The following is a 24,693-nucleotide window of genomic DNA, read 5'->3' as shown; positions in this document are numbered from 1 at the left end:
CCCACTGACCAGTAGCCTCTGCCCAGCTGAATACCTTCTCATTTCCCACTGGCCAGCAGCCTCTGTCCACCTGAACGTCCTCTCCTTCCCCACAGACCAGCAGCCTCTGTCCACCTGAATGTCCTCTTCCTTCCCCACTGACCACAGCCACTGTCCACCTGAACATCCTCTCCTTCCCCACTGACCAGCAGCCTCTGTCCACCTGAATGTCCTCTTCCTTTCCCACTGGCCAGTAGCCTCTGTCCACCTGAACGTCCTCTCCTTCCCCACTGACCAGCAGCCTCTGTCCACCTGAACATCCTTTCCTTTTCCACTGACCAGCAGCCTCTGTCCAGCTGAACGTCCTCTCCTTCCCCACTGACCAGCAGCCTCTGTCCAACTGAACATCCTTTCCTTTCCCACTGACCAGCTCCTCTGTCCACCTAAACGTCCTCTCCTTCCCCACTGACCAGCAGCCTCTGTCCACCTGAACGTCCTCTTCCTTTCCCACTGGCCAGTAGCCTCTGTCCACCTGAACGTCCTCTCCTTCCCCACTGACCAGCAGCCTCTGTCCACCTGAACGTCCTCTTCCTTTTCCACTGACCAGCAGCCTCTGTCCACCTGAATGTCCTCTCATGTCCACTGACCAGCAGCCTGTCCACCTGAACATCCTCTCCTTCCCCACTGACCAGCAGCCTCTGTCCACCTGAACATCCTTTCCTTTCCTACTGACAAGCTCCTCTGTCCACCTAAACGTCCTCCCCCAACCCACTGACCAGCAGCCTCTGTCTACCTGAACGTCCTCTCCTTCCCCACTGACCAGCATCCTCTGTCCACCTGAACATCCTTTCCTTTTCCACTGACCAGCAGCCTGTGTCCACCTGAACGTCCTCTCCTTCCCCACTGACCAGCAGCCTCTGTCCACCTGAACATCCTTTCCTTTCCAACTGACCAGCATTCTCTGTCCACCTAAACATCCTCTCCTTCCCCACTGACCAGCAGCATCTGTCTACCTGAACGTCCTATCCTTCCCCGCTGACCAGCAGCCTCTGTCCAGCTGAACGTCCTCTCCTTCCCCACTGACAAGCAGCCTCTGTCCACCTGAACATCCTTTCCTTCCCCACTGACCAGCATCCTCTGTCCACCTAAACGTCCTCTCCTTCCCCACTGACCAGCAGCCTCTGTCCACCTGAATGTCCTCTCCTTCCCCACTGACCAGCAGCCTCTGTCCAGCTGAATGTCCTCTCCTTCCCCACTGAACAGCAGCCTCTGTCCATCTGAACTTCCTCTCCTTCCCCACTGACCAGCAGCCTCTGTCCACCTGAACATCCTCTCCTTCCCCACTGACAAGCAGCCTCTGTCCACCTGAACGTCCTCTCCCTCCCCACTGACAAGCAGCCTCTGTCCACCTGAACGTCCTCTCCTTCTCCACTGACCGGAAGCTTCTGTCCACCTGAATGTTCTTTCTTTTCCCGCTGACCAGCATCCTCTGTCCACCTGAACGTCCTCTCCTTCTCCACTGACCGGAAGCTTCTGTCCACCTGAATGTTCTTTCCTTTCCCGCTGACCAGCAGCCTCTGTCCACCTGAATGTCCTCTCCTTCCCCACTGACCGGAAGCCTGTGTCCACCTGAATGTCCTCTTCTTGTCCACTGCTCAGCTCTCTCTAGAGAAACACCCAATTATCATCTGAACCCATTTGCAGCATCAGTTTCAATGCCCTTTCCAAGTAACTCATTCCACAGGATTGCTTACTTGACTTTCCTCCTCACTCTTAGCTGGCAGCTTGTGTGTTCTGGTGTTTGACATTTTGTCGACAGGGAACCATTTCCTTGGGTCAATTCTGCCAATCAACTTCATCAATGACAAACTCTGATGCTACCTGAGGCCAGTAAGGAAGAGAGGTCATGTTATTTTTAAAACATTTGTTCTCAGGGTGGGGGCTGTTTTTTTATTATCCATCCCCAGTTGCCCTGAGAAGTTAGTGGGGGCTGGGCTATCTCCTAGAACTGCTGCAATCCTTGTATTTGGGGAGGTAACTGTGGAATTCCAACCATTGAAGGGAGGATTTTGGAGGTGACATTGTCCTCACAACATTGCTGCTCTTGTCCTTCTCAGTGTTAGAGGTTATAGGGGAGGCAGGGGCTATCAAACAAATTAATTCAACAACTTTCAGGTCTTTTTCTCTGGTGCTAGCTCACAAACTACCAGATTTAATTTAATTGCACAATTTGGGATGGTGGGATTTGAACTTTTGATCTCTGCATTACTAGTCCATGAGGCTACTGCACACTGTCACTATATATGTGAATATTAGCCTATCCCAGATGCCACATCATGACACAAAGGGAAAAGTAAGACCTCCTGCAAGAAGTGAACAATGATTTATCGAGCAGTACGCTGCCACACCTGGTCCAGAGCCAACAGCAGGCATTGAGTTGGACAGGAGAGGTGCTGTGCTCAGCTTTGCTCTGCTAGGAACTGAAGCTGCCTACAAACTCCTCAGTAAGAATAATAATGCGCTTCCCTTTCAGAAATAGACCGAGGGTTAGTAATTGCACCTTGTTATACATGTAATATAAGGCCCAATTTTGGGGACCACCCTGCTACATTCCAAGGACTCCTGAAAAATGCACCATCTGAAACTGGGTTGGGACATATTTCAGGCATCCTTGATGGCCACCTAAAACACCTTTTGGCCTGTTACATATGAGAATGATGGAGATAATGGTTTTTTTAAGCTGCCATATTGAAATTGATCTACCCTCGAATTTCACATCTGCCTTTCGATCATATTTTCCTCTTAAAACCCACTTCATTGACCAAGCTTTTGGTCACCCTCCGTAATGCCTCCTTCATTTGTTTTGATTTTTTTTTTGCCTCTCTGAAGCACTCTGGAACATCTTTCTACTTTGAAGGTGCTGTTTAAATACAAGCTGTTGTGCTGCATTTGTTGAATTTAGTGGGTTATTTCAATCCATATTATATGCACATTTATAATATTGAATAACTGTAAAGGAGCACACAAACACAACCAGGCACCTGTACACAAACACACATGCACACACACACACACTGACCTACACACCCACCAAACACACACCCTAGACCCACACACACCACAGCACACATACCTACTCACACACATCCACAGGAAGGAAGGAATCAAACCCAGCACAATAACAGAGGCTGTTGAGTGTGTTGATTTTAATACATTCAGGGCTAGTCAACTGAAGAGGCCTCTTAACCTGCTAAAATTGCAATATTGTTAACCATTTGTCACCAGTCCTCCATGTAACCTGTGTAAAACAATCTCCACAACGAGAGATGCAAGGGGTGTTTCTGATGAAAAGTCACAGATCTGAAACGTTAACTCTGCTTCTCTCTCCACAGATGCTTCCAGACCTGCTGAGTATTTCCAGCATTTTCTGTTTTTATATTAGAGATGCGGTGCTAAATATCTGAGTCTGAGGAAACAGTAATCTGAGAGACTCTTTGTGGGTTTAGTAAATTACTGGATTAAAAATTGAATAATAGAAACAAAGCAGACTAGAGATCAGAAATTACTGATGGCAATATTAGCAGGTAAACTCCATGCATTTGCATGATAAGCAGTTCTTTGTCTGCTATTCCATCAGAGTGACCAATCCAGTCAAAATGGAGGTTAATATCTGTATGAAAATGCAGATATAGTATTCCATATGAATACTTAAAGTGTTGAAGGATTAAAATCATCAATAGTAATTTCTTTGCTTATATTTATGCAATGGCATACTTTCTTTAAGGATGTCTTGGAGTATATTTTGGGCTGCACCATGATCTGTGGGTGTGATTTCTGGACTGTTGCTCTTTGCTCCAAGCATTTATTAACAAAGGAGGGGCAAAAAACCTGTCATGCCAAATGGCTTTTCCAGAGGGCAGTAGAGTTAGTGGCAAGTTGTGTATTGTTCAATCTTGTACATAGTCACAGTGGGTGGAATCTTATAAAACCCACAGATGTGGAGTCGGAGGCGAGACGAGGAGGGAAATCAGAAAGGACCACGCCCGATTGGCAGACTGACACTTACCTGCCTCTGGGTGATCTTGCGGGAGGCGAGGTCTGACAGGCACCAGCTACCCCACCCAGCAGTGGAGAGTAGCTTAATTATACTCTATTAAGTTCCCACTTGAGGTAAAATTGGTGATGCTGCAGAGACCTTCCTGATGACGGGGTGGGTGGGTGTGGCCAGCGAGGCCTCCTTTTAATCCCTTTCCCCATCCCCTTCCTCCTGCCACCCCAGGAGCCATGGGTGCCCAAAGGCCACAGCTGCAGTTGGAGAACATCCTCTGGAGGGGCTCCGCATTCACACCAATGGTCTGGTCAGACACATTTCTTTTACATGTTTGTAATTCTTCAAAAGGAGCATCCATCTTGAGGCACCCTCAGATCTTCCTCCCTACACCGGGAGTGCCCACCTCTCCCAGCTGCACATCAGTACGGGCCCTCTGTTTGGGCCGCCCGGTTTCCTGGTCTGCCCACCATCCTCAATTGGAAGGGACTCTCAGAGGCGGCTACTTAATTGGCTGACTCCGGGAAGATCGTGACTGATGTCCTGCCATGGCCACTTCCCAACCCGGAATTGAGGTCCACGTTGGGGTCCCGACAATCTTGGCAAAATCTAGCCCAATTTGTGCATGGACCCAGTAAGAAAGTGCTTTTGACACTGTACAACCATAATTATTTCTGAAGGTAAATCACGCCCAACACCATCCATGAAAAATTCAGCAGGCAAACTAAGGTGGTGGAGTGTTTACGTTACTGGACTAAAATCCAGAGAATGAGAGTTCAAATCCCCACATGACAGATTGAGAATTTAAATTCAGTTGAGCAACAAAACTAGAAATCGGGATATAAGCAGGGCCATAAAGGTGTTGGATTGTGGTAACAGACGCAGTTGGTTCACTAATGTCGTCGAAGGAAATTGTTACCTGGTCTGATGTATATATGACTCCAGTCTAATACCAACATGATTGACTCTTACCCACCCTCTAAAGTGGGCTAGTAAGCCACCCAGTTATATTAAACCACTACAACAGTGGTTCAAGAGGAAGACCCTCCACCACCTTTTCAGGTCATCTAGGAATGACTAGCTTTAGCAGTGATGTCCACATCTCAGAATTTTCTTTTAAACTTCAGAACAATCAGATATCAACTTTTTGAGACCAATAACACTGCAATGCCAGCTATCTCAACCCCATCGCAGTGATGCTCCCAGGAATCCTAGCAACACTGGGACAAACAGTTCCCTTCAACCAGGTATTCGTCACATATCTTTGCACAAATGTGGAGAGATTTGGAATGGTAAGAATGTCAGTGGTCGGGAATTAAAATTTCTCAACATCAAGAATTTCAGATCAGTAAAATAAAACTATTTCATCTTAAAACTATGCCTCAAACCCAAACTCTGAGTAATACCTCTTTCTGCACTAGGTTCAACATTTTCTTTTTTCTTCACCAGCCGTCCCATGGCCCTGCTTCCGGCTAATGTTTAGGATCAAGTAACGCTGAATTAGGAACATTTTTTTTCTCTGAAATCTGGGCCTGTGTTGAGATTTTCCAGACTCACATAGAATCTTTCCAGCCAACAGAGTGAGCAGGGGGCCATCCAATCAGTCAGTTCCCAGAGGGGAAGGACTTTCTGCTAATCCATCACGTTGCCCAATTCACTAATGCACTTACTTCCACTTAGAACAAGTGCTGTTGTACTTGTGTCAGTTGTGGCTGAGGGGGTAGTGTTCTTATCTCTAAAGTAGAAGGGTATGAGTTCAAATCCTACTGCAGTCCTGTCTGTTAGTTGTTTGCAATACTGAGAAAATGCTTCACTGTTAAAGGTACTGTCCTTTGGATGAGATGTTAAACCATTAAGTTCTTGACCTCTCAGATAAATCTAAAAGTTCCCATCGCACTATTTTGAAGAATAGCAGGGGAGTTCTCCCTGGCGTCCTACCCAATATTTATCCCTCAATAAACATCATGAAAAATAGATTATCTGGTCATTACCCCATTGCTGTTTGTGGAAACTTCTTGTGCACAAATTGGCTGCTGTGTTTTCTACATTATGACAGTGACTACACTGAAAAGCACTTCTCTGCCTTGTTTTATTCTTTCACGGGATGTGGACATCACTGGCAAGGCCAGCATTTGTTGCCCATCTCTAATCGCCCTTGAAAACTGAGTAGCTTGCTAAGCCATTTAAGAGGGCAGTTAAGAGTCAACCACATTGGTGTGGGTCCAGAGTCACATGTAGGCCAGACCAGGTAAGGACGGCAGATTTCCTTCCCCAAAGGGTATTAATGAACCAGATGGGTTTTTATGACAATCAATGATAGTTTCATAACCAGCTTTCAATTCCATGTTTTTTATTAATTAATTGAACTTAAATTCCACCAGCAGCTGTGGTGGGATTTGAACCCCATGTCCCCAGGATATCAGCCTAGACCTGTAAATTACTAACTCAGTGACATTACCACTACAGTACAGTCACTCTATTAGTTCATTGGGTTGTCCTGAGGTTGTGGAAGGTACTATATAAATGCAAGTCTTTCTCTTGTGTGGTGCAGCCAATACAGGATGTTTCCTGCCAAGAGGGACTCTGCCAATGCCGGCTTCAAATTCCCAGTGTTGCTGTGGGCAGCCAGGCACATAAAGGGACAGAGGAGGTTTGGACACTGATGCAGCCACCTCAGAAGAGACCAAAGCCTGCATGGGTAAACCATTGGAGCCAGAGTGCAGGGAGAGAAGGCTTCTTCAGGGTCCCCTTGCACCACTGAGGGAGCTCCTGGGGCCTACTGCCACCTTCCAGATGGTGGTGCTGGAAAGTGTTGATAACATGGATGGACGGAAAGGAAATCCACCAGTGGGTCAAGCCCAGTCCCCCACCACCTTTTGGATGTGGCAGAGTGGAAAGGAGAGGCCAGCGACAATCGCACAGGAGGTATCGGGAGGGAAAGCCAAGCTGGGCGAGAAAGTGTTCATAGGCCTTGCAACCTTAATTTTCCATCCTTCTCTACTGCTATCCTACCCAATTTTAGTCAGGATTCATCAAAATACAGCTCACTATATCTCTAAACTGCAGAGAGCCATGGAGTCATTGCAGCCTCCTTTTGCAGGAATGGCTGGTTCCTGGTGGTGATAAAAGAGGCCTGGAAGAAGGTAGACGGTCTGCACTATTAAGGGGAACAATGCCGAAAACCACAATGAAACTAAAAGAGTCATAGAGTCATACAGCACAGAAACAGGCCCTTCGGCCCATTGTGTCTGTGCCGGCCATCAAGCATCTAACTATGCTAATCCCATTTTCCAGCACTTGGCCTATAGCCTTGTATGCTATGGCATTTCAAGTGGTCATCTAAATAGTTCTTAAATGTTGTGAGTGTACCTGCCTCTACCACCTCTTCAGGCAGTGCATTCCAGATTCCAACCACCCTCTGGGTGTAAAAATGTTTCTTCAAATCCCCACTTAAACCTCCTGCCCCTTACCTTAAATCTATGCCCCCTGGTATTGACCCCACCGCTAAGGAAAAAAATTTCTTCCAATCTAATCTATCAATGCCCCTCATAATCTTGTACACCTCAATCAGGTCCCCCCTCAGCCTTCTCCACTCCAAGGAAAACAACCCTGGCCTTTTCAGTCTCTCTTCATAGCTGAAATGCTCCAGCCCAGGCAACATCCTGGTGAATCTCCTCTGCACCCACTCCAGTGCAATCACTTCCTTCTTATGACCAGAACTGTGCACAATACTCCAGCTGTGGCCTAACTAGCATTTTATACAGCTCCATCATAACCTCCCTGCTCTTATATTCTATGCCTCAGCTGATAAAGGCAAGTATCCCATATGCCTAATCTGCCTGTGCTGCTGCCTTCAGTAATCTATGGACAAGTACACCAAGGTCCCTCTGACCCTCTGTACTTCCTACGGTCCTACTATCCATTGTATATTCCCTTGCCTTGTTAGTCCTTCCAAAATACATCACCTCACACTTCTCAGGATTAAATTCCATTTGTCACAGCTCCGCCCATCTTACCAGCCCATCTATATTATCCTGTAATCAAAGGCTTTCCTCCTCACTATTTATGACACCACCAACTTTCGTGTCATCTGCGAACTTACTTATCATACCTCTTATATTCACGTCTAAATCATTAATGTACACGACAAACAGCAAGGGTCCCAGCACCAATCCCTGCAGTACACTACTGGTCAAAGGCTTCAACTCGCAAAAACAACCCTCGACCATTCCCCTCGGTCTCCTGCCACTAAGCCAATTTTGGATTCAAATTGCCTAATTGCCCTGGATCCCATGGGCTCTTACCTTCTTAACAAATCTCCCATGTGAGACCTTATCAAAAGCATTACTGAAGTCCACGTAGACTACATCAACTGCTTTACCCTCATCTGCACATCTAGTCACCGCCTCGAAAAATTCAATCAAGTTAGTTAGGCACGATCTTCCCCTGACTATCCCTGATTAATCCCTGCTTCTCCAAGTGGAGATTAATCCTGTCCCTCAGAATTTTTTCCAATGGTTTCCCAACCACTGATGTTAGACTCATCGGCCTGTAATTACCTGGTTTATCCCTGCTACCCTTCTTGAATAACGGTACCACATTCGCTGTCCTCCAATCCTCTGGCACCTCTCCTGTGGCCAGAGAGGATTTGAAAATTTGCATCAGAGCCCCTGCAATCGCTTCCCTTGCCTCACATGACAGCCTGGGATACATCTCATCTGGGCCTGGGGATTTATCCACTTTAAGGTTGTTAAAACAGTTAATACTTCCTCCCTTTCAATGCTAATATGTTCAAGTATATCACAATCCCCCTCCCTGATCTCTATACCTACATCATCCTTCTCCAAAGTGAACACAGATGAAAAGTAATCATTTACAACCTCATCTATATCCTCCGGCTCCACAAACAGATTGCCACCTTGGTTCCTAATGGACCCTACTCTTTTCCTGCTTATCCTCTTGCCCCTAATATTCTTATAAAATGCCTTAGGATTTTCCTTTATCTTGCCCACCAGTGTTTTTTCATGTCCCCTCTTCGCTCTCCTAATTACTTTTTAAAGTACCCCCCCTACACTTTCTATACTCCTCTAGGGCCTCCACTGTTTTCAGCGAGCTGAATGTGCCATGAGCCTCCTTTTTTTTCCTGATCCAATCCTCTATATCCCTTGACATCCAGGGTTCCCTGGACTTGTTGGTCTTGCCCTTCAACTTAATGGGTACATGGTGGCTCTGAACTCTCATTATTTCCTCTTTGAATGACTCCCACTGGTCTGATGTAGACTTTCCTACAAGTAGCTGCTCCCAGTCCACTTTAGCCAGATCCTGTTTTATCATCTTAAAACTGACCTTCCCCCAATTTAGTACCTTTATTTCCGCTCCATCTTTGTCCTTTTCCATAACGACCTTAAATCTTACAGAGTTATGGTCACTATCCCCGAAATGCTCCCCCACTGACACTTCTACCACTTGTCTGGCTTCATTCCCTAGGATTAGGTCCAGTACTGCCCCTTCTCTTGTAGGCCTTTCTACATACTGACTCAAAAAGCTCTCCTGTATGCATTTTAAGAATTCCGCCCCCTTCAAGCCTTTTGCACTAAGACTATCAACGTTGATATTGGGGAAGTTGAAATCCCCTACTATTATTACCCTATTATTATTACACCTCTTGGAGATTTGCCGACATATCTGCTCCTCTATCTCTCTCTGACTGTTTGGAGGTCTGTAGTGCACTCCCAGCCCAGTGATTGACCCCTTTTTGTTTTTAAGTTCTACCCATATGGTCTCATTTGAGGAACCTTCTAAGATATCATCCCTCCTCACTGCAGTAATTGACTCCTTGATTAACAATGCAATGCCACCTCCTCTTTTACCCCCTCCCCTGTCATGCCTGAAAATTCTATACCCTGAAATACTGAGCTGCCAATCCTGCCCCTCCCTCAACCATGTCTCTGCGATAGCAATAATATCATAATGCCATATGACAATCAACGCCCTCAATTCATCAGCCTTACTAGTAAGACTCCTTGCATTAAAATAGCTGCAATCCAGCCTTGTATTTTTCACTTGTGCCTTAACTGGTCTATATTTGCTCTGCCTTCCAAACTGACTCAGTTTCTCTTCTATATTTGACTGTGCGTCACCCCCTACTGTTACTCCAATCTGTATCCCATCCCCCTGCCAAATTAGTTTAACACCCCCACCAACAGCACTAGAAAACCTCCCAGCAAGGATGTTGGTCCCGTTCCAGTTCAAGTGCAACCCGTCCAACTTGTACAGGTCCCACCTTTGCCAGAAACAGACCCAGTGATCCAGGAAACTAAAGCCCTCCCTCCTGCACCACCTCCTCAGTCATGCATTCATCTGCTCTACCCTCCTATTCCTTTACTCGCTAGCACGTGGCACAGGGAGTAATCCAGAGATTACAACCTTTGAGGTCCTGCTTTTTAATCTGCTACCTAGCTCCCTAAATTCTTGTTGCAGGACCTCATCCTTTTTTCTACCTATGTCGTTGGTACCAATGTGTACCACAACCTCTGACTGTTCACCGTCTCCCTTCAGAATGTCCTGCAGCCGCTCAGAGACATCCTTGTCCTTCGCACCAGGGAGGCAACATACCATCCTGGAGTCTCATTTGCGGCCACAGAAACATCTGTCTGTTCGCTTTACAATTGCATCTCCTACCAGTATGGCTCTCCCACTCTTTTTCACCCCCTCTTGGACAGCAGAGCCATCCGTGGTGCCATAAACTTGGCTGTTGCTGCTTTCCCCTGGGAGGCCATCCCCCCCCCCAATAGTATTCAAAGTGATATATCTGTTTGAGAGGGGGTTGGCCACAGGGGACTCCTGCACTACCTGCCTGCACCTACAAAAGATTTCCTACGTGAACAAGGTTTTTAAAACTAATACTGGGCCCCAACGAATCGCAAGACCATATCTTCAATCAAGGACTACAGCAAGCTCAAGAAACAGTAACAAGATATTGCCTCAAACTGTTCTACTTATCTTTTCTTCTGTTCTTTTCTATCCCTATCTGCATGTCTATATCGCATGTGCATGCTAGCGTGAGCGTGTCGTATATTCATAGGCATGAATCGTATTAGAGTTTAAGTTTGAAGGTTTTAATAAATTTCCTCTTTCTGCTTTAAACCAATGAAAGCCTATTCGTGCTCAGCTGTTTGCCTGATAATTGGAAATTATGAATGCAGATTCATAAAGGGGGAGCTCAAAACAGTGTGTCTAAAATAAAACCCTGTTACAATAAGACCAGGTGAAGACAGCAAGAGACCCCTAGACACAATGCTCACCTGGTCGTAACACTGACATTTGAATCACTAACAGGAGAGAAAGTGAAGGGTCATTTATATTTTCAAAGGAACTGCACAAGGGGACACAGTTGCCTGGATCAGCAGGATGCAGGTTTATACCAGAAACTAGGTACAGACGTTCTCAGTCTCGGTCAATGAGGGGCACTCAGTTGAGCCTCAGTGGCTTCCCAGAAGAGCGTATTGGACACTCCTTAACTCATCTTTCTCAGCAGCCCTGTAGGAGGATGAGGAGACGACTGGCTGCTTTCCTCAACTGAAAGTAGCGAGTGACTCAAAAAAAAGATTAGAACGGAGAAGGGAGAGAAAAGATCTGCACATAATCCATCATTTTGCAGTGTCACTTGCACCGTATTCCTGATTGGCGCGACTGTTCATTAGACCGTTTGATAAATGTGTATCGTCACAGACAACAGATTTCTGTAAATTTTGCACATCATTTAAAATTGGTCTACTTTCAAGCAAAACAAACATGGATTTGTACGCTTTGAAATATTAATGAAAATGTTTAAGTAACCCTTCTGGAGGGCATTGATGATTGATTGAAACAGAACAATATGAGCCCTTTCTTTGATTCATACAATGAGGTGTATATATGTGTATGTGTAAGTATGTATGCATATCTATATACATATATATATACACACTTTATATACAAAATATATATATATATATGTTGTAATGGGTGGGTTAAACTCATTTATATAAATACATGGGGGTCAAGGCATTATTAAACAAACATCTGTTTGATGTCTTTCTGCAGTGAGGAACCCAAAGAAATTAATCATTTCTGTCAAGTTATGAGCACATGCCAAAGTCGCCTGAGCACATGTGATGAATCTTGTGTCAATAGGACGGCAGTAAAATGCTTCTTCAGCGAGTCTGAATACCCAACTCCTGAAACTCCTGCTTACTTTTACTGTTTGGAAATTCTCATCAATTTTTCTTCCCTATAGGGGTGAAGCTAATTGGAGTGATATATTTTGACTGACATCTAAATTTCATGCCACAGCTAACAAGTTCATGTAAAGAGAACAAAAAGCTTACTTTTAAAATGCGATGTAGTTTCTCTGTCTAGACAAATCTGCTGTTCTCTAGTTTTAAGGGGTGATTTCCTGATCTGACACCAGCAAGGTCTTTTATGACAATGATTTGGCGATAAATGGCTTTGTGCTGCAATTTCCAATATACAACCAGCTCAACCAACATTCAGCCACAATTAGTGCAGTGTAGCACCTTAAAATGAGGTACCTCGGATTTTATAAGATACAGATGCACACAGGCACGCACATTTACATGAACAAGCACCTCGGCCTTGTATTTTGCACTGACATACAGGGCTCTGCCATTGTTGAGGATGGGGATATTCATGGAGTCTCCTTCAGTTAGTCCTTTTTGTTATACATTAATGCCTTGGACTAAGGGGTACAGGAGACAATTGACAAATTTGCAGATGACACAAAACCTGGAAGTGTATTAAACAGTGAGGAAGATAGTAACAGACTTCAAGATGACATAGACAGGCTGCTGGAATGGGTGCACACGTGGGAGATGAAATTTAATGCAGAAAAGTGTGAGCTGATACATTTTGGGAGGAAGAATGAAGAAAAACAATACAATTTTAAAGGGAGTGCAAGAAAAGAGAGACCTGGGGATGTTTGTCCACAAATCTTTGATGCTGGCAGGACAGATGTAAAAAGCAGTTAATAAAACATATGAGAGCCTTGGCTTTATAAATAGAGGCATAGAGTACAAAAGCCAGGAAGTTATGCTAAGCCTATATAAAACACTAGTTTGGCCCAAGCTGGAATATTGTGTCCAATTCTGGGCATCACACTTTAACACAAGAACACAAGAAATAGCAGCAGGAGTAGACCATATGACCCATCGAGCCTGCTCCACCATTCAATATGATCGTGGCTGATCTTCAGCTTCAAACTCCACTTTCCTGCCCATTTGCCATATCCTTTGATTCCCTGTGAGTCCAAAAATCTATCTATCCCAGCCTTAAATGTATTCAACGATGGAGCATCCACAACCCTCCAGGACATAAAATTCCAATAATTCACAACCCTTTAAGTGAAGTAATTTTTCCTCAGTGCTAAATGATCGGCCTCTCACCCTGAGACTATGCCCCGTGTTTTTGATTCCCTGACCAGCGGAAACTATCTCCCAGCATCAACCCTATCCAGCCCCTTCAGAATCTTGTATATTTCAATTAGATCACCTCTCATTCTTCTAAACTCCAGAGAATATAGGCCAAATTTACTCAGCCTCTGATCCCAGGGACCAATTTAGTGAACCTTTGCTGCAACGCCTTCAATGCAAGTATATCCTTTCTTAAATATGGAAACCAAAACTGCACACAGTACTCCAGGGGTAGTCAAGTTTCACACCTTTTCGAAAAATATTTGGCTTTTCTATTCTTACAACCAAAGTGCATAACTTCGCACTTCCCTAAAGTATACTCCATCTGCCATCTTCTTGCCCACTCACTTAACCTGTCTATATCTCTTTGCAGCCTCTGTGTCTTCCAAACAGCTTATCTTTCCACCTAGCTTTGTAACATCAGCAAACTGAGATACATTACTTTCTGTCTCTTCATCGAAGTCATTGATATAGATTGTAAATAGCTGAGGCCCCAGCACTGATCCTTGCGGCACTCCATTATTTACTGCCTGACAACTTGAAAATACCCCATTTACCTCACTCTGCTTCCTGTCCATTAACCAATCCTTTATCCACTCTAATATCTTACCCCCAACACCATGAGTGAATCCTTAACTTGCCTATTAACCTTGTGTGCGGCACCTTTTCGAATGATACTACATCTACTGGTTCCCCTTTATCTACCCTAATAGTTACATCCTCAAAAAACTCGAATAACTTTGTCAAACAGAATTTTCCTTTAGGAAAACCATTTTGACTTGTTCTAATCATACTATGCTTTTCTAAGTGCATTGTTAAGACTTCCTCAATAGTTTCCAGCATTTTCCCAATGACTCATATTAGGCTAACTGGCCTGATTTCCCTCTCCCTCCTTTCTTGAAAAGCAGTGTAACATATTACTTTCCTAATTTCCTCACTCTTTTTAGCCCCTAGGTTACCGTCTAATTCTGGTATGAAACTTATGTCTTCTACTGTGAAGACAGACACAAAATATTTGTTCAATGTATTACGACCAGGTGAGAAAGGGGTCTAGGGTTTCCCTCTCAGCTTTCACCTGGTCTTACCTAACAGGGTTTAATTTAAAACACATCATGTTTTTAGCTCCCCCTTGGTGAATCCTTGTTCACTGCTTTCCATTGTAAGGCAAAGAAACCAACACAAACAGGTTTTTTTAGGTTTAAAGAAGAAAGGCTGAATGTTATTAAACCTAAACTCTAATTTGGTTAACGCCTACGGATACGCAACACACCCACTCTAGCATGCATATGCGATATACACATGCAGATAGAGACAGAAAAGAGAAGACAATAAAGTGGAAAAGTTTGTGGCAATATCTGAAGATGGTTTTGGTTACTGTTCTGAGAGCTCGCTGTAGAGTCCTTGATTGTAGGTAAGTCTTGCTTTTCGTTGGGCCCAGTATTCTTCTTAAACCTTGTTTGATAAAGGAGACTTTTCTCAATGATTCAGTGGGTCCAGGGGCTTGTGAGAAAGAGATGGGAGCAGACAGGAGAGGTCTTCTCACTCCAGGAGCAAACAATCTCTCTGAGTTCAAAAACTGTTGTGCACAATTCAAAAACTCCCAAGACGGCCAGCTGGTTAGTCATATAGTGAAATTAGTATGCGATTTGTAAAAAAGCGCATTTCATTTAAAAGGGTTGAGAGAGAAAATATAAGATATAGGAAAATGACCTGCGTCTCTCATTTGTTCTCATTCATTCATAAAGTCTAAAACTTATTACAGCCTGTCTTTTCTTGGTGCCAGTGCTGCTTTAAATACCCCTTTTTTGGCATCCCAGTAAACATGTGGTTCTTTGGGGAGGTTTTTCTTCAGTTTGCCCATTTCCATGACTGCCTCGGGTCTTTGTTCCTATTGAGGTTGGCAAAGGGTTAGGTTTAATACGCCCTAAGTTGGAATTTTTTCCCTCAGGAGAGTCAGTAGTGGGCAGGTCTATCCTGAACTCTCTTTCAGTGCTTTGCTGAGTCATGCAAAGGCTTTTGACTTTGGGGGATGGGTGGTTCCCTTTTCCTCTGACTGTGGGGGAGGATTCTTTGCTAATCTCCCCTTTGTCCTCTGGGACACTCCTGTCTGCAGGTATTTGTGCAGACTCTACTGCACTCCCCTATGGCACTTTGACTAGGTGAGGCATCACCCTCATGGTTTCTCTGCCCCCTAGCGGTCTTTCTTTGTCTCTGCAGGTTCCTGTAAATGCTGTTAGCTTCTAATGTCTGCATTTACATAGGAGGAGATGGGGTCTTTTAAAACTTTTCGGGGTTGGTTGACCGGGCAGTAGGGGTTTTCATCCAGGATTCTTCCTGGACATCCTTTAACCTGCACACTTGCTCCATTTTTCCCATTCCTTTCTAACCTGTTGCCAGCCTGGTGCCTGCTTGTCCCCTTTTGTTCAGGCAGGGGTCCCTTACAGTTCACCAGCCCTTGGCTGGAGGGTCCTCCAACCACTGATACAGGACTTAGGGGTGCAGGTTTCACTGTAGGTTGGGGATTTCCGCTCAACCTGGAACCTGTGGCAATTCCTACAGAACTCCACCACACCTTTGGCCAGTCAAACTGCTGTCTTATGCAGGCTGTGGTCTTTCGTATACCAACATGTACAGCCACTGCAATCTCATGAGCCATTCTTACTATTTGTCTCCGGTACCTCTGTGGCACCACTAACTGGTGAACCACTGTCCTCTCCTTTCCCTCAGGTCTGTGAGGAGAACTCCATTTCCTCATCAGTACGTCATTCTTTAAATAATAGCAATCAGGGACTCCCTCCGCTTCACTTTCAGACTGGGCAGCCTGTGCTAACTCTCACAATACTGGGTTGACTCGCTGAGCCTCAGCAAGGGAAAATTTATTTAATTCATTCCCTGGATCTTCTAACTTCCCAAAGAAAGTGTCGGACAGACAGACCTCATGGTCATCTGCCTGCAGTGCCAATGCAGTCTCCTCTGGGGGAGCTGATTTTTATCACATGGCCTACAGCTGTACAGAACTTTAGTTAGACCGCACTTAGAATATTGCGTGCAATTCTGGTTGCCACACTACCAGAAGGACGTGGAGGCTTTGGAGAGGGTACAGAAGAGGTTTACCAGGATGTTGCCTGGTCTGGAGGATATTAGCTATGAGGAGAGGTTGGATAAACTCGGATTGTTTTCACTGGAACGACGGAGCTGGAGGGGCAACATGATAGAGGTTTACAAAGTTATGAGCGGCATGGACAGAGTGGATAGTCAGAAGCTTTTTCCCAGGCTGGAAGAGTCAGTTACTAGGGGACGTAGGTTTAAGGTGAGAGGGTCAAAGTTTAGAGGGGATGTGCGAGGCAAGTTCTTTACACAGAGGGTGGTGAGTGCCTGGAACTTGCTGCCGGGGGAGGTGATGGAAGCAGGTACAATTGCGATGTTTAAGAGGCATCTTGACAAATACAGGAATAGGATGGGAATAGAGGGATACGGTCCCCGGAAGTGCAGAAGGTTTTAGTTTAGACAGGCATCAAGATCGGCACAGGCTTGGAGAGCCGAATGGCCTGTTCCTGTGCTGTAGTGTTCTTTGTTCTTTGTTCTTTCTTGAGGGTTCTAAACATTTGGCAATAGGCTTTGGGTACTAATTCTTATGTCCCAACGATAGTATTTTTTGTCAATTCATAAGTTGATGAATTCTCATCTGGCAACAGGGAATAAACATTTTCCGGTTAGCTTGCTTTGTAATAAAAGAGGCCAGGTCTCAGCTGGCCATTTTAGCAGCTTTGCTGGTTTCTCAAATGACACAAAAAATTCTTCTATGTCTCCCTCATTGAAATTTGGGATTAGTTGAGATAATTTTAACAATTCTGCACCCAGTCCTGAATCACACCCTTCCATATTGGCCATGCTTTCACTGGGGTTACTCTGTCGCCCCCCAGTTAAGTCAAGCCACCTTAGCTCTTTTTCTTGGCATTCTTTCTGAATTTGGTTATTTCTCTCTCTCTCTCTCTCTCCTCCCTCTCTTTGTCTTCACGTTCATCCTGGAAGGCTTTTTCTTTCTCCCTCTCCTGCCTCTATCTCTCTCTTTCCCTTTCCTCAAATTCAAGTTTCCTCTGTTCCAATTGTATCTTTGATCGTAATACCCTGTCTGGGTCTGCTTTTAACCCTGTTTCTGCTTCTTCAGATTCAAGGCAAAATTGGTTGGCCAATTCACTTGACTTCAGACATTCTAGCCTTGGGATGTACAGTGATCCCACACTGCTCAGTCATTTTTCTGAACTCCTCCATACACAGTGCTTTTAACTTATCCCAAGTTACTTCGCCCTGGCTTGGTTCAGTTGCAGACGTGTTAGTATTGAAGCACACACAACCACAAGAAAAGCTGTATTGAAATCTTGCTCTTTTTTGATTGGGAACAATTTGGCTTCCCACTTCCAACTTCTCTCGTTTGTCTGTGGGTCAAATCGAGGACGGTAGCCCACAAATTTCTGTTATGACCAGGTGAGAAAAGGGTCTAGGGATTCCCTCTCAGCATTCACCTGGTCTTACTGTAACAGGGTTTAATTTTAAACATACCATGTTTTTAGCTCCCCCTTGATGAATCCTTGTTCACTGCTTGACAATTGTAAGGCAAAGAAACAAGCCAAGCAGGTTTTCATATGTTTAAAGAAGAAAGGTTGAATCTTATTAAACTTAAACCCTAATTCAGTTAACGCCTATGGATAGGAGATGCGCCCATGCTAGCATGCATATGTGATACACACATGCAGACAGAGACAGAAAAGAGCAATAGAAAATAAAGTGGTAAAGTTTGAGGAAATATCTGAAGATGGTTTTGATTACTGTTCTGCGAGCTTGCTGTAGAGTCCTTGATTGTAGGTAGGTCTTGCTTTTCATTGGGCCCAGTATTCTTCTTAAACCTTGTTTGATAAAGGAGACTTTTCTCTCTTGAGGTTCATATGTCTTCAGTGGGTCCAGAGGCTTGTGAGAAAGAGACGGGAGCAGACAGGAGAGGTCTTCTCAGTCCAGCAGCAAACAGTCTCTCTGAGTTCAAAAACTGTTGTGCACAATTCAAAAACTCCCAAGTCGACCAGCAGGTTAAATCATGTGACTAACTGGTTTAACCACTTCTGTGTTTGTGGATTCTCTTGTCCTAGCAGACCCTGGAAATGTATCTTCTTACACACGATACCTGGTGATCAAAGTCCATTTTAGGTTTAGTGGATAGGGGAAGTCACCTCTCTTGTCTCCATTGGTCTGCAAATGTCCTCCATCCAAATGTGTGGCAGCCCTTGTAACAGGCCTTCTCTTCTGCTGAGCAACAATTTGAAATTTAATGCCCACATGGTGAAATTACTATGCCTCATTCTTGGTAGGTGGAGGCCCAGCACGACAAATGCCTCTGCCATTTCCTCATTCCCCCTGATAATTTTGCCTGCCTCTGCTTCTAAGGAGGACATGAAGACTTTGGAGAAGATACAGTAGAAATTTACTAGAATGGTTTTAGGGATGAGGGATTACAGGTACATGAATAGACAGGAGAAGCAGGCTTATTCTCCTTAGAGCAGAGGCTAAGAGTTGTTTAAAATTATTAAGGGTTTAAATATTGCAAATAAAGAGAAACTGTTTCCAATGTCTGAAGGGTCATAACTGGAGGGCACAGATTTAAAATGATTGGCAAAAGAACCAGAGACGAAAAACTTTTATCACGACGAGTCATTTGGATTTCGACTGCACTGTCTGATAGGGCGGTGGACACAGATTCAATAGTAGTCTTCAAAAGGGGATTGGATAAATACTTGAAGGAGAAAAAATGCAGAAATATGGGGAAAGATTGAGAGAGTAGGATTAACTGGATTGCTCTTCAATAGAGTCAGTGTAGACTGGATGGGCCAAAGGGCCTTCTTCTGCACTGCACTATTCTATGATTCTATTATTCTATGAATTTTCCACCACTCTTCATGACTGGATGTTGCAGGATATGCAGAGCTGCATTCTGATCCATTGGTTGTGTTCGTGTGCAATTTGGTACTGAGTAGAAGAGAAGAAAAAACACTCCTTTTACAAGATCTCTGCTTCGCAAGCATATTTCCCAACTTGCTGATCACATCCATCTCAGCCTGGAGCCTATCCAATGATAGCATCACTCACTCGAAGACTCCCTCTACCAGATACATTCGTGAATACATAATATAATGTTAAACACAAGAGTCAGTTGAAGGGTTTGCAATACTTAGTTTTTATTTAAAACTATGTTTATGGTGCTTCCTTTTGTGATTTAAGATGAATATTACAGTAATGAAATTACTCATGATATTATGCAGCTTGCTTTCTGTCATATTAGGATTTATTTCAGTGAAGTATATTCACATAAAGCTTAAGATTAATGGTCTTCAGAACCATGGAGGTTAGAATTCTCATAGGTTCTGGCAACGTATGTGTCAAATAAAAGATTCCTTTACAAAATAAAAGGAAAACATCCTGGAAAAATTCTGATAAAATGACAGCAGTGGGATTTGAATTAGCCCCATACTCATCAACAAATGCAGCAAGAATGAGAAGATGAATCTGCCCAGAGTGGGACTGGATTGGGTTCCACATCATTGAAGAAGGGTGAATCAAGAATCTGACCAAAACCACCAAATCTCACCAGGATGGGTTAGGTTAAAATCAGGATTTTGAGTGTCAGAGCTGGCAGGTACAACAATGACCCCAATTGTAATCTAACCTGCCAAATTCTACTCTCTATTGACTTCAATGATATCCAACCCAATGGAGATGAGGAGCGTTTCTCTACTCACGACTTGACTATGATCTGGAAAGTGCGGCCTGAATGGCTGGTGGAAGCAGAGTCAATAGTAACTTTCAAAAGGGAATTGGTTAAATACTTCAAGGGGAAAAATTTGCAGGGCTATGGGGAGAGATCAGGGGAGAGAGATATCATGCAGGCCCCCATCTGCCAATAATGAGGCACATTAATTTCATTATTAAACTTAAAATTGTTGCTGGGAAGAAAAGAGGGCATATCACAAGGAATTGTCAGGCCCCTCGCTGGAAAGGCATTTTTGCACACTAGCAGACAGTGTTGGAACAAAGGAACCAGTCCCTGCTCCACAGTACACAGAAGATGTGGTCAGACCAGTTTCGCCACATGACTAACTGACTGTTGCAGAGTTTTAAATTGGCCACAGAGAATTTGAAGACAGAAAATTCCTGGCTCCTGGACTGAGAACATTTCTCTCCTGTCTGCTCTCATCTCATTCTCACCAGCTTTGGAATACATTGAAGACACATGCAGGAGGGTTTTCAGACACAGTATGTAGACAGGCCAACCAGGGGCGATGCCACATTGGATTTGGTACTGGGTAATGAACCCGGCCAGGTGTTAGATTTAGATGCAGGTGAGCACTTTGGTGATAGTGATCACAATTCGGTTAGGTTTACCTTAGCGATGGGCAGGGACAGGCATATACAGCAGGGCAAGAATTATAGCTGGGGGAAAGGAAATTATGATGCGATTAGGCAAGATTTAGGATGCGTAGGATGGGGAAGGAAACTGCAGGGGATGGGCACAATCGAAATGTGGAGCTTATTCAAGGAGCAGCTACTGCGTGTCCTTGATAAGTATGTACCTGTCAGGCAGGGAGGAAGTTGTCGAGCGAGGGAGCCGTGGTTTACTAAAGAAGTTGAAGAGCTTGTCAAGAGGAAGAAGAAGGCTTATGTTAGGATGAGACGTGAAGGCTCAGTTAGGGCGCTTGAGAGTTACAAGCTAGCCAGGAAGGATCTAAAGGGAGAGATAATAAGAGCAAGGAGAGGACACGAGAAGTCATTGGCGGATAGGATCAAAGAAAACCCTAAGGCTTTCTATAGGTATATCAGGAATAAAAGAATGACTAGAGATAGGTTAGGGCCAATCAAGGATAGTAGTGGGAAGTTGTTTGTGGAATCGGAGGAGATAGGGAAAGTGTTAAATGAATATTTTTCATCAGTATTTACAGTGGAGAAAGAAAATGTTGTCGAGGAGAATACTGAGATACAGACTACTAGGCTAGATGGGATTGAGGTTCACAAGGAGGAGGTGTTAGCAATTTTGGAAAGTGTGAAAATAGATAAGTCCCCTGGGCCAGATGGGATTTATCCTAGGATTCTCTGGGAAGCCAGGGAGGAGATTGCAGAGCCTTTGTCCTTGATTTTTATGTCGTCATTGTCGACAGTGCCGGAAGACTGGAGGATAGCAAATGTTGTCCCCTTGTTCAAGAAGGGGAGTAGAGACAGCCCTGGTAATTATAGACCTGTGAGCCTTACTTCGGTTGTGGGTAAAATGTTGGAAAAGGTTATAAGAGATAGGATTTATAATCATCTTGAAAAGAATAAGTTCATTAGAGATTGTCAGCACGGTTTTGTGAAGGGTAGGTCGTGCCTCACAAACCTTATTGAGTTTTTTGACAAGGTGACCAAACAGGTGGATGAGGGTAAAGCCGTGGATGTGGTCTATATGGATTTCAGTAAGGCGTTTGATAAGGTTCCCCACGGTAGGCTATTGCAGAAAATACAGAAGTATGGGATTGAAGGTGAATTAGTGCTTTGGATCAGAAGTTGGCTAGCTGAAAGAAGACAGAGGGTGGTGGTTGATGGCAAATGTTCATCCTGGAGTATAGTTTCTAGTGGTGTACCGCAAGGATCTGTTTTGGGGCCACTGCTGTTTGTCATTTTTATAAATGACCTGGATGAGGGTGTAGAAGGGTGGGTTAGTAAATTTGCGGATGACACGAAGGTCGGTGGAGTTGTGGATAGTGCCGAAGGATGTTGTAGGTTACTTAGGGACATAGATAGGCTGCAGAGCTGGGCTGAGAGATGGCAAATGGAGTTTAATGCGGAAAAGTGTGAGGTGATTCACTTCGGAAGGAGTAACAGGATTGCAGAATACTGGACTAATGGGAAGATTCTTGGTAGTGTAGATGAGCAGAGAGATCTTGGTGTCCAGGTACATAAATCCCTGTAAGTTGCCACCCAGGTTAATAGAGCTGTTAAGAAGGCATATGGTGTGTTAGCTTTTATTAGTAGGGGGATCGAGTTTAGGAGCCACGAGGTCATGCTGCAGCTGTACAAAACTCTGGTGCAGCCGCACCTGGAGTATTGCATGCAGTTCTGGTCACCGCATTATAGGAAGGATGTGGAAGCTTTGGAAAAGGTGCAGAGGAGATTTACTAGGATGCTGCCTGGTATGGAGGGAAGGTCTTACGAGGAAAGGCTGAGAGACTTGAGGTTGTTTTCGTTAGAGAGAAGGAGGAGAAGAGGTGACTTAATAGAGACATATAAGATAATCAGAGGGTTGGACAGGGTGGATAGTGAGAGCCTTTTTCCTCGGATGGTGATGGCAAACATGAGGGGACATAGCTTTAAGTTGAGGGGTGATAGATATAGGACAGATGTCAGAGGTAGATTCTTTACACAGAGAGTAGTAGGGGCGTGGAACGCCCTGCCTGCAACAGTAGTCGACTCGCCAACTTTAAGGGCATTTAAGTGGTTATTGGATAGACATATGGATGAAAATGGAATAGTGTAGGTCAGATGGTTTCACAGGTCGGCGCAACATCGAGGGCTGAAGGGCCTGTACTGCGCTGTAATGTTCTATGTTCTATGAACCCCAAGAGAGAAAAGTCTCCTACAGTGAACATGGTTTAAGAAGAATACTGGGTCCCAATGAAAAGCAAGAATTACCTGCAAGCAAGAACTACCTACAAAAGGACTCTACAGTGAGCTCAAAGCACAGTAACAAGAAAGTCTTCAGATATTGCCTCAAACCTCTCCATTTTATTTTTCTTCTGCTCTTTTCTGTCTCTATTTGTATGTGCGTATCGCATATGCATGCTAGCATGGGCGTGGCGTTTATCCATAGACATTAATCGAGTTAGAGTTTAAGTTTTAATAAATTTCACTTTTCTTCTTTAAACCTAAGAAAGCCTGTTTGTGCTCATTTCTTTGGCTTATAACTGGAAAGCAGTGAACAAGGATTCACCAAGGAGGGAGCTCTAAACACGATGTGTTTAAAATTAAATCCTGTTCCAGTAAAATCAGGTGAAGGCTGAAAGGGAACCCTGGACACCTTTCTCACCTGGTCACAACAGAGACTAATTGGATAGCTTTCTGTGCTATATAGAGTTCTACAGCACAGAAACAGGCCCTTCAGCCCATCGAGTCCGTGCCGGCCGTCAAACACCTAACTATTCTAATCCCATTTTCCAGCACTTGGCCTGTAGCCTTGTATGCTATGGCATTTCAAGTGCTCATCTAAATACTTCTTAAATGTTGTGAGGGTTCCTGCCTCTACCGCCCCTTCAGGTAGTGTGTTCCGGATTCCAACCACCCTCTGGGTGAAAACATTTTTCCTCAAATCCCCTCTAAACCTCCTGCCCTTTACCTTAAATCTATGCCCCCTGGTTATTGACCCTTTCGCTAAGGGAAAAAGGTTCTTCCTATCTACCCTAATCAATGCCCCTCATAATTTTGTATACTGTACAATACGGTAGTACGACACTGTACTCCTTATGGGGTACAGTAGCACAGTGGTTATGTTACTGGACTAGTAATCCAGAAGCCAGGACTAATGATCCTGAGGTCTGAGTTCAAATCCCAGCACAGCACCTGGGGAGTTTAAATGTACTTAATTAAGTAAATCTGGAATAAAAAGCTAGTCTCAGTAACGGTGACCATGAAACTATCCGATTGTCGTAAAAAATACCTTCTGCTTCACTCACGTCTTTTAGGGAAGAAAATCTGCTGTCCCTTTCTAATCTGGCCTATATGTGGCACCAGACCCACAGCAAATGTGGTTGATTCTTAATTGCCATCTGAAACGGTCTAATAAGCCATTCAATTGTATTCAAGCAGACAGCTCACCACTACCTTCTCAAGGGCAATTAGGGATGGACAATAAATGCTGGCCTTCCCAGTGACGCCCACAACCTTTGAACGAATTGAAAAAAACAATTCTATGAAGCTACAAATTGTGGGAGGGGCTCATAAATGTTGTCTGATCCAAACCCAAACCATTACTGCTGGGTGGATTAGGTTAACGTCAGGGCTTAGTGGCAAACTGCACTCATCTAACACCTTCCACAGCAGTGAGCTTGAAATGATATACAGCTACCATCTATTGTATAAAATGCCAGTTGAGTTTGAATCAGTTACAACTGCAGCACAATCCTGGAG

At 44.3% G+C, this 24,693-nt stretch overlaps 1 protein-coding gene across 2 annotated transcripts in view; it reads right to left on the bottom strand.

The window, feature by feature from the left end:
- epha8 (eph receptor A8) overlaps positions 1 to 24,693 on the bottom strand; it is a 637,160-nt gene that overhangs the window by 560,260 nt on the left and 52,207 nt on the right. The gene's annotated exons all lie outside the window — the stretch shown is intronic.

This window comes from Heterodontus francisci, chromosome 37 (genome assembly GCF_036365525.1).
Source record: "Heterodontus francisci isolate sHetFra1 chromosome 37, sHetFra1.hap1, whole genome shotgun sequence".
NCBI lineage: Eukaryota > Metazoa > Chordata > Chondrichthyes > Heterodontiformes > Heterodontidae > Heterodontus > Heterodontus francisci.
This window is presented reverse-complemented; position numbering and strand designations above follow the sequence as displayed.